The sequence below is a fragment of the Egretta garzetta genome, unplaced genomic scaffold (assembly GCF_000687185.1).
Source record: "Egretta garzetta isolate BGI_Z169 unplaced genomic scaffold, ASM68718v1 scaffold262, whole genome shotgun sequence".
NCBI classification, from domain to species: Eukaryota; Metazoa; Chordata; class Aves; order Pelecaniformes; family Ardeidae; genus Egretta; species Egretta garzetta.
The window spans coordinates 2,506,984-2,517,624 of NW_009258797.1; positions in this window are offsets into that span (position 1 = coordinate 2,506,984).

The window sequence follows — 10,641 nt, forward strand, 5'->3', positions numbered from 1 at the left end:
CAGACAGATACTCCTGGCTTTGGAAAAGCGCAGTTGTTTAGGGGTTAGTTTATTCAGGGGGGAGGGTTCCACCCAATTTAAAAATTGTTTTCTGTTTTTTCAGTTTGACAACCACCACTCTGCGTTTATGAGTGGATATTAACAACAGAACAACCTTGAAAGCAACGGCAGAGAAGCACATCCCTGTAATGCCACTGAAATCAAGGATATTGCTGAAATGGCTAAATGTCAAGTTGGAAGCCAGCACCATTAGCTGAGGCAATCACCATCATTTTCTCTTAACATGTACTTAGTTTATGGGAAGTTAAAGCCTGTCATATTCTCCTGGACACACTGGAAAATGCTTAATAAAGTATCCAAACGTCCATCTAGCCATCAAGCCTTTTTTTTGGCTGTACTGGTATTCTTTAGTTTAATTCCTGATTTGTAAACACTGCAGGGAGGGTGGGAGTGTATGTCCCTCCTTTTGGTAGTCTTGAAACCCTCACAAATCTCACAAGATACGATCGCTGGATAGGAGGTGAACCACTTCTTTTCTTTAGCTGACTCCTGAACATGCCTCACAGCCCATCAGGAGTCTGCGCCCTACAAATCAAAAACTGTGGAGATACACCATCAGAGGTAGCATCTTGGTTTGGTTTGCATTTCTCCAGCTCTCACACATCTGAGGTTTTGGACTGTCAGCATTGGTCATAAAGTAAGTAGTGTGGGAAACATGAAAATGGCCATAGAAGAACACCTGGGATCAAAGTGCTGAGAAGAATGTTCCCAAGGACTTCACAAAATGACATGATTTCTTAACGCTGCAGTCAGAAAATATTACTGTGCTATTTGTGAAAACAAGTTCTAGGAATTTTTTTGTATCTGTCAGTTACCTAACACTTTGGTGTCAGAACAGGCTCTATTTAACTCTGGCTGTGGCACTGATGGTCATGTCTAATAAACTGGTGTACAGTAATTTATTTTTTTTCCCAGACTGGCACGATTGCACAATATTCATTTCAAATTTGAAATTTATTCATCCCAGCTGCCATGAAACCATTTACGCCTTAAAGAACAGCAAGATGTTCCAAATTGCTTGGAACCTGTTCAGGTGGTTGGCAAACAGATCTCGCTGCAGGTAGCAAATCCATTCTGCTGGATTCAAAGGCCGGGCTTCTACAATTTGCTGGTTTTGTATTTCATAAGAAAAATATAATTCACTGAGATGCTGAGCAAGAGAAGTACATAACCTTTCCTGTGGCTGTGCATGCTTCTCTCTGTGGATTGCTCACCACACTTAGAACATCTGAGGACCCTTGGCTCCCACTCAAGACCTTACCTCTGATGTTTGTTTATGCATAGGCATTTCTAAAGCACTCAACACTGTCGTATCATAGTCCTTTGAGAACATAGTAGAACAAGCCTTACAACTCACTTGAAAATTAGAGAAGGGTCATTACACCATTTTACAAGTAGAACTACCAAGTCCAAGTACTCAAAGAGTACTCAAAAGTACACAGACTGCTTTGCGTAGTCACCTGAGAAATATAATTTATGTCTGATCTGAAGGAGTAAGGTAATTAACTGGAGGGAAATTGGAGGAGGGGTGGAAATTAGCTTTCAATTCATTAGAGGAGCCTGTTTCTCTTAGAGAACGGACGTTATCAGTGAACACTCAATATACACACACACACGAGGCATTGAAGCACGTGAGGCTACAAATCCCATGCAGTTCACCTTCACAGGATGAACACTGCTGTACCACAAGAGCTCCCCATTGGAGCCTGAAGAGCAGCACTGTGGTGAGCCACTGTGCAAAAATGACCATGAGTGTACTGAGAAAGACATGACAAGGGTGAAGAGGTGCGCTGGGTTTGGCTGGGATAGAGTTAATTTTCTTCATAGGAGCTAGTATGGGGCTATGTTTTGGATTTGTGCTGAAAACAGCCACCACCAAGCGAGGAGGCTGGAGGCGCACAAGAAGCTGGGAGGGAACATGGCTGGGACAGCTGACTCCAACTGACCCAAGGGATATGCTCAGCATAGAAACCTGGGGGAAGAAGAAAGAAGCGGTGGTGGTGAAACATTTGGAGTGATGGCATTTGCCTTCCCAAGTCACGATTATGTGTGATGGAGCCCTGCTTTCCTGGCGATGGCTGAACAACCCGCCTGCCGGTGGGAAGTGGTGAATGAATTCCTTGTTTTGCTTTGCTTGCGTGCACAGCTTTTGCTTTATCTATTGAACTGTCTTTATCTCAACCCACGAATTTTCTCACTTCTACCGCTCCTATTCCCCTATCCCATCTGGGGAAGGCAGGGGGGAGTGAGCAAGCAGCTGTGTGGTGCTTAGTTGCTGGCTGGGGTTAAACTACGACAAGAGGAAACTGCATTAACGTCCAGGCCCTAACCAGATCTCTTTCAGTATGACACAGAGCAGTGGGTGCCAAGGATGGCCTCGCAGGACGTGACACGTCTTATCAAGTTCAGCAAAGCTTAAGCTTAGGAACTCCTTGTGCTATGAACCTCCACTGTGCAGAGGGTCATTAGGAGTCTGGAGCTGCTTTTGTTTTATCTGTTAAATATCTTTTAAGTTTTCATTATTCAATTCTTACATTAGCTGTATCAACAGAATTCCAGGTACTTTAAAGACCAGAGGTGGAGTACCCTCGACAGGAATTTAATGCTGTTGTCAAAATCTGAGTATCTCCATAAGAGTGCCTTAACTGTGCTACTACTCATTGTTCTGGGGCCCAATTTTTTTTTTTAAGGGATGAGAAATCTATACGTATTGGCCTGTGTTAAATATCTGGATGGTTGAAAATCTCAAGCTGAAGGAAACATCTATGCTTAGTATATGTGACTAGACACTTATGTACTGTTCTTTCAATTTTTTTCCTGAATTTAACTCTGACTAGTTTAAGTAACGCTTTTCAGAGAGTTTCTTAGGATTATTTCATTTAGTGCTTAGCTTTTCTAAATCTTTCCAGATCTCAAGAAACGTACAGTTTCATTGAGAAGCTGAGTTTGAAAGAATAGTGTATGACCCAAATGCTCTTAATTATGGAAATTAAAGGACTTTTCCAAGGTCACTCAAAATGTGCGAAACTTTAAACAGTTCAGCAGCTTTACCCTTTTATGGTCTTATCACAAGCCTGTGCTGCCATACGTTATACGAAGCCTTAATGATGGACCAGAAAGCAATACCTTATTCTTTTTATACAGATAAAGCATTTAACCAGATGGCCAAAGGCTACTGCTCGATTACAATAAACAAGACTGAAAAAAGGAAAAACTTTTGTATGTGTATTTGTTTTCAATACTCTTGTGCAGAAGCAGAACAAAAATCCAAACCCGACATTCTTTGACAAATAGAAGAGCCTTTCAAAAAATCCTCCAGGTCAACAAGCCTAAGCTATTTTATACTTGTTTGAGGATCTAGCTGAAGACTTGAAAGCTCTTCTGCACACTACTTTGCTGTCATCCCTTTTACATCTGTCTCTCACCATATACTTATCTGTTTGGGGTTTTTTTTATGTTGTCTTTTTTTCTATGTTAAACAGAGCAGAAGTGAAGTAGTAGTCTGAGAGTTTCTTAGATGCTAAGTTTGTGAACGGTTCAGGAGGTGACTGAAGATGTAGTATACTCCGGTGCAAAAAAAGTGAAAAAAAAATCACACATACTATGAAGCTTCTAAAAAAAGCACCCAGACCACACGGAATCATGTGCCATGTTTCTAAAGGAAGGCAGCATACAGCAAACAAACAGAAATAAACTTCTGTCTCTAGGAACTTGCCGTTGCTACAGCACCTGTTATTTGTCTGTAACTGTAAAGCAAATACAATGCTGACATTTCCACTTTCAGTTGTAATTCCTCTCTTGCAATACATGGTAGCAGAAGCAGAGAACAAGCCTTCATACTTTGCCTATGGAGCCTTTACTGGGATAACAGCTGCCACCGTGCTGACCTAGTGGCTTCCACATTGACTCTTGAATCTTTTGTCTCTTTTTATCCCAGAAGAAATTAGTCCAATTATGCTTTTTAAAGGAGGTTGCTTTTTGCTAAAAGTTTCTAGCTTAAGGACAAACAAAGAATGCAGATGAATTGTTTAAATGTAATGACTTTTTTTTTTAAACCCAGAACGGACTTTAAAGCAGAATTTCAGCTCAATGAAGACAACATTTTTGAAGGGAAAAGACAGTATTCTGCAATAGGGCAAAACATTTAACCACACAATTTCTTATGGGAGGGGAAATCTTAAGTGGTTAAATAGCAAAGTCAACAAGATCCCCAAGATCAGGAGTCAGATGAGCCAGGAGGTGTGCAGCACTGAGCCAGCAAGATATTGGGGAGTTTTATAGCACGCTAAGCAAGCTATTGGGAAGTATTGGGAGCAGGGCAGGTTGGTAGTAAACTACACAGTAAGGTACGCTGTTCAGCTGACATGCTGATTTCTTTTTTGTCAAGAGTTCAAACAGACCTTCAAAATACTTCTGTTTGCTTTAGAAAAATAGCTTATTTTATAGTTCCAGCTCTACCTGAAGATATGTTTAGACTGTAAAGCCCCTGATGTGTATACCCATACAGCTGATAACATAGTTTCCTAGAGCAAATAAAAGTGAATGCACCAACAAATAGCTTGCTCATATGAAAAATGAATGTTTTCCTAACGCCCTGAAACAAGACATTTTTTTCAGGCCCAGAAAATAATTGAATTTGATTCTCTCTCAAAAAAAAACCCCCCAAACCAAAACCTGAAAAAAACCCAAAAAATGCACTTTAAGCAAGACTCTAAAAGAAGAGGAATTTCAGGCCAAAGAATGCTTTTTTTTTTGATGTGTATAACAAACAAACACTTCAGCCTTAAAAAAAATACTTTGGTTGAAGAAACATGTTGACTTGTGTGAATTTCAATACTGATTATTTTAACACCCTTTTGTTAACCTAATTATATATTGTGAATCCTTCTAGAACTGTTCACAAGCAACCAGAGATGTCAATGTAAATGCAGAAAAGCAGGGTCAGGCTGTTAGGCCTTGACTGACCCATAAAAGGGAGGATTTAATTATGCAAATGCAATTAAAATGGAAGCAGGCACATGAACTCATGCTATCTTTACAAAAATATGATGTTTTATTTTTTCACTGATGATGGTGAACCTGAATAAACAAATCCAAGAGTTTGTTGACCTATTCACCAATATTTTCTGTAACTTCAATAACAGCTGCCCACGATAGCATCCTTGTGTCTTAAGCATTAGGAAAATTTAATATGGTCTACGTCAGTGCTTAGCTACAGTGAAAGCAAAATACAAAAGTATTTTGCTCACTCAGTAATGGACCTTTGGAAAGGTACTAAGTAAATAAAATTAAAGTAAAAAGATATTTTATTCTTAAGGGAATGGATTTTATTTTTCTTTTTTTTCACAAAATGCCCATGAGAGGAAGATGAGAGTCATCATTTAATCTTTAAACACAACATGGCCTTGAAACCATTTATGATAGACGTAAATATATGATGCTGAGGTGAGTCTATGTACCTTAACTCTTTGCTATAAGTTCCTATACAGGGCTTTCACAGATAAAAACCCCTGAGGCCCTTCAGTTGACAAAAACATCACAATGAAGCGGTACGGGCTTTTGTTGAGAGAACCTGGCTTAATAGCCACATAAAATTAAATTGAAACCTTTGTATAACTAAGAGCAGCAAGAATCCCAGATGAGCTCATTTTCGGCTACGACGACGTTTGCACAGACTTCCTAAAGAGCAGGGACAGGCAGCAAAGCTCACTGAAGTTCTCCAGTGTAAGCAAAAGGGATATGCTACTTGGTGATACTGTCAGATCACAAAAGGCAAAGTACACAGATCGCTGTAAACTCGACCAGAGAGTACACCTAAGCTTCATTCCAGGAACCACTTGTCTGTGGATGTCCCAGTAGAAGACAAAGTCTTGCTACGGTACAGCTGGTAGCTTCATACTGGGAGTTGTAGAACTGGTGTAATTGCAACATGAACTGAGATATTGTAATTGGTTCAGAGCAAGTCTCAGTCTGATAGATGAAATTTCAGATAACTTTGAAATTAGATTTTGATAACAAGATGGGGGGGGAAAAAAAAGCAAGCCAAATTGTTTTGTGGCATCTATGGATGCTTACAGAGTCCACAAGGGGAAGCGATACAAATTACTTATGTTGGCACAAAAATCAGTTTCAAAGTACTTCTAAAGATTTTTTTTTTTTCTTAAAGTGCTTTACGGCAAAAATTATACAATTCATCTCAGATAACTTTAGGGTTCTATAATACAGATTACAGGCACTGTTAGTCATTTCGTATTTTCTTTGTGGCCAAATGGCAAGAAATAGCCATTTTCAAGATGCAATTAATTTAGACTCTTTTAGATATCTACTTCAGGATGCAAATAATTACCTTAGATGATACTGATTAGAACTCCACTGATTACAACAGACACTTGGAATGATTAGCTCAGAGGCAGATACCATCAGAGATCAAGACGTAATAAATCTTATGAGAAGGCAAAGGGAAGGATGCTGAGTCTAAGTAAGAATGATTCAAATTAAAATTTGGTGCGTGGAATAAGAAATACGACTCTTACCCAGCTGACTTTTGTTCCATCTCTGTGCCGGGAGCTGCACGTCGCAGCTGCGATTCCTTCGAGTGCATGCGACCATTGATCTCTGCCCGCGAACAGCTTTTTGCACCACTGGTTGCTGTTGGTTAAAAAAGAATGGCTGCTGTCATCTCTTTCTTTTTAGGAAGTGTTTCTAGATCCCAGATAAACAACAATTTCCCACTCGTGTGGTGGTATTTACCAGACCTAAGAAGTTAGAGGTTTTGGTAGTAGTACAGCATACCTAAAAAGTACACACATCTGAATTCCTTTTCAAATTTCTCCCCAACTCCCAGCTCTAGTAATGTCATCCAGATATATATTCAACAGAAGAATATAAAATCTTTGGTGGGAGAGATTTCCTCAGTAGATGAGACTGCAGAATCAAAATTAAAGATATGAAGGTCAGATTCTACTGTAAATCAAAATACCTTCACTTCGGCCAGTTTGCTCTCAGTCTACAACATGTAGGTGCGACCAGTTTGTTTTTACCACACGCTTTTGTACTATTCATTTATTACCCGAAATTGGTTAGATGTAATAATTATGAGTGAAAAACTGAAGTAATCCTTCAGAAGTATATTTTATATCGTGTAGCATATGCAGAATTAATCTCCTAACATTAATATCATTAAATTTGTAGTAGTACACTATTTGCTGGTAATTGGCACCTAATAAGTACCTAAGTAGAAATCAAGGAGGTTTTTTATTTGCTAAGGCATTTCACTTACTGTATAACTGGTTCTAATTTTAATGAATACTGTGAGTTTCTTAATCCTTTCAGCAGGTATTGTTATTTAGGAATAATTTACTTTCCTATCACTAAGCTGTGAAAAAATCACATCAGTTATGATGCTAAATGATGCAAAGTTATTCCATCAGTGATGTAAACTTACGGCATATTTCATGTTTGATACATTTCCTAGCATTAGGTGCATCATTTTTAGGCAACTGGTTGCTGGGTAATCATCATTTCTCTGATATTTTTCAAGCAAGCAGAGGAGTTTCTAAAGCAGTTTCAGAGGGAAGAAATGAGGTTTTTTGGCAGAGGCAGTATCTTTTATTAGACCAGCTGATATAATGGGGAACAATCAGGCAAGCTTTCTAGCACACAGTCATGTAATCAATTCTTTTTGAAAAACCTACATAAGCACGAAAGGAGAGTAGAAATTGAAATCTTATTTTCACAGCTTATGTGTGGATTATCAGGAATGTAATTTTGGAACAAAACCACTTTGAAAGTTACATCTTCAATTTGCAGATTTAAGTATCTATGAATAATAAAGATTTTTTTTTTTTTTAGAATAAGGCATTACATTCTGTTAGTGTACTTCCAGTAACATCATGGGAGGTATCCAGGTTTTCAAGCCCTAAAAATAATACCTTTTATAGGTATTTTGTGTGTCTTACATGCCTTATAGAAAGCACAAGATATATAGCTCTTTTATGTGCATGTAGAAACAAATTTCAGGATCACCGGAAACAGAGATTTCAATAAAAGCAGATAAAGCCATCTGTGTACACACAATAGCCACTTAATCATTTTCTATATAGAGTCTTCGTACATATATGACAAATGAGTAATTAGGGCATTTATATTCCCTACAAAGAGCCACGCAGCGGTCCCATGAAAGCAGATCCACGTGACAGATTCTATATAGTGGCAGAAGCTTGATGCATACAGCAGTTTAGGTGCTTAACAAAGCACTGCATCTAAACTTAGCAGCTCTGCCTAAGTAGGCAGCCTTTAGTGTGAGCTGTGCTTCTTCTGGGGTACGACTTCGACTGCTGATGGTGGCCTGTCACCCTCTCCCCCCTCATGCACTTCTCCTTCAGAACAACTGAAAGCTGAAGGGCCCAGGGGAGTGTAAAGCCAGGGAAAATGGACAGATTTGAGGATCTGAGTGTACCTTAATTGCAGTTTTAAGTGTTGCAACTGGACTAATAGTAATATGTAGCCGTATCTTTTTATTAGATCATTTCAGCATTAATTTAACTAGGAAGAAGTTCTTGACTTGATATTTAAGCTGTGTTTCCTTTTGCCTATAACAAGATTTTGAATGTAACAAATTCATCAATCTTATTTTGCCACCGTAATCTTATTTGTTCCTCAGCTACTTGTTTAGTGAAACAAGAATGATCATAATCAGAAGAGGGAACAAATAGGACAAATGCTAGCCTTTGTAGCTGCTGAAGTGTTTTTTTACTAAAGTTGCAAACAAAAAAGGTGGAGTTTGTTCATATACCAATTGAAAAAAGAATTTTGCTTTCCTTCAAGTCTTTCTTTTTTCCAGACACAAGCTCTCCAGTTCTTTGTCCTTACTTTCACTAGGTGTTCTGTCATTTGGTTATTGGGTTTGAGTATAGATTGTAGCTGTATGAAACATGCTACCGAGGAGCTCAAGTGACAACCCATTTTTTTTCCACTTTGGAGTCAGAATGGTTACCACTCCTGAGTTCCAGGTGGTCTGTTTGACTGAGGTTCAAAATAAGCACACAATCTCAAAGTAAAAGAAATCGTAATAACATATTTTAAAAGTACTCAGTCCAACATTTGAAAACATTGTTCAGTTTCTGTCCTAGCTTTATGCAAGAATCTCAAATAATATAAAAATATGAATGAAGAGTCTGACAATAATATGTAGATCAGAAATAGTAATTATTTTTGTAACTAAAAGTAGGTGTTTTTAAATTTTTTTTGTTTGTTTATCTCAGTAGAAGGCATCCCTACTTTCTAATGCTCTGTGGGCTCACTCTTGAAAAGATACATTCATTTGAGTATTTTTGTTTTCCTTACTCTTGGTTAATAAGAAAATATGACAAATATTTTGTCTTTACAAAACAGAAGAAGGTAGTCAGAGGAAGAAGAAATAACATTTCCAAACACCGTACTGATAAAATTAATGCCGCTGATCAAAATGTATAGGAATAACACATCTGTTTAGTTACTTAGCAATTTTCTCATCTGAAATGTAACATGGGTAATTAGTTGAGAAGGGAGGGTGTTGTGTTATCTATACAATTGCATCATGGCATAACAATTCAGTAATGCAGCTTTGACAAATGCTACAAGACAGACTTCCATAACACATTTTTTAAAATCGTAATCCTAAAGGAGGTATGTGAGAGGAAAAGCAAGGGATGAGGCTTTTTGTTTATTTCATCTCTTACATAATAAATTTTACTATATACTTTCTATAATAGAGCTATTTGGCACATGTAGATCCATAGGCTCAATGGGAAATTCCAGATTTTGAATGTCATTAAAAACAAAAAAGACTGTATATTTTTAGGAGTCCTAAGCCGTCAACAACCTCTCTTAAAACACTCAGATCATACACTTTTCTAAATATATACAAACTGTGCATTCAAACATTGTAAACAAATATGTCATTCTCTTATAGCTCATTTAGTGAGCAGACCTACTGTAAATCAGTAAAAAAATTGTACTCCAATATTTCAGATCATTCCAGTCCCAAATTCTTATAAATTAGGCTAAGGAACACTTATGTACCCTGAGGAGGTTGGTATGATAGACATTGTCAAGTGATGCCCACCAGCTTAAACTCCAGGCAAAATAAAGTTAAAACTGCCATTTCCTTCTAAAATCAAGCCTGAGTAGACAGAGAAACCTCATGGCTACTGCCTGTATATTTGAGTTCCAATAGTCATCTTATTTCTAAGATGAGCACCCTTACCGAAAGGCTATGGGCTGATTACCAAGAGAGAAGGAATAAGCTGATTCCCTTAAAGTTGTTCTACTGTGCAGAAATTAATTCAAGCTTCAGTGGGTAAAAGGAGGAGTATAAACAAAACTGGTCACGGAATTTCTGTAACGGGGTGGGAAGAAAAGCTGCCTTCAGGTCCCTAAAACAATGAAGATTTTGCATTTTACCCACTGAGTAAGAGTGTTTACAGTAGAAACTGTACAATGGTAAGGATTTTACCTAGATTTCCATTCTAATAAAATGTAAACATAATGTAAAATATAGAATTGCTCTGGAGTTTTTACACAGGAATTGGAGAACTGCTC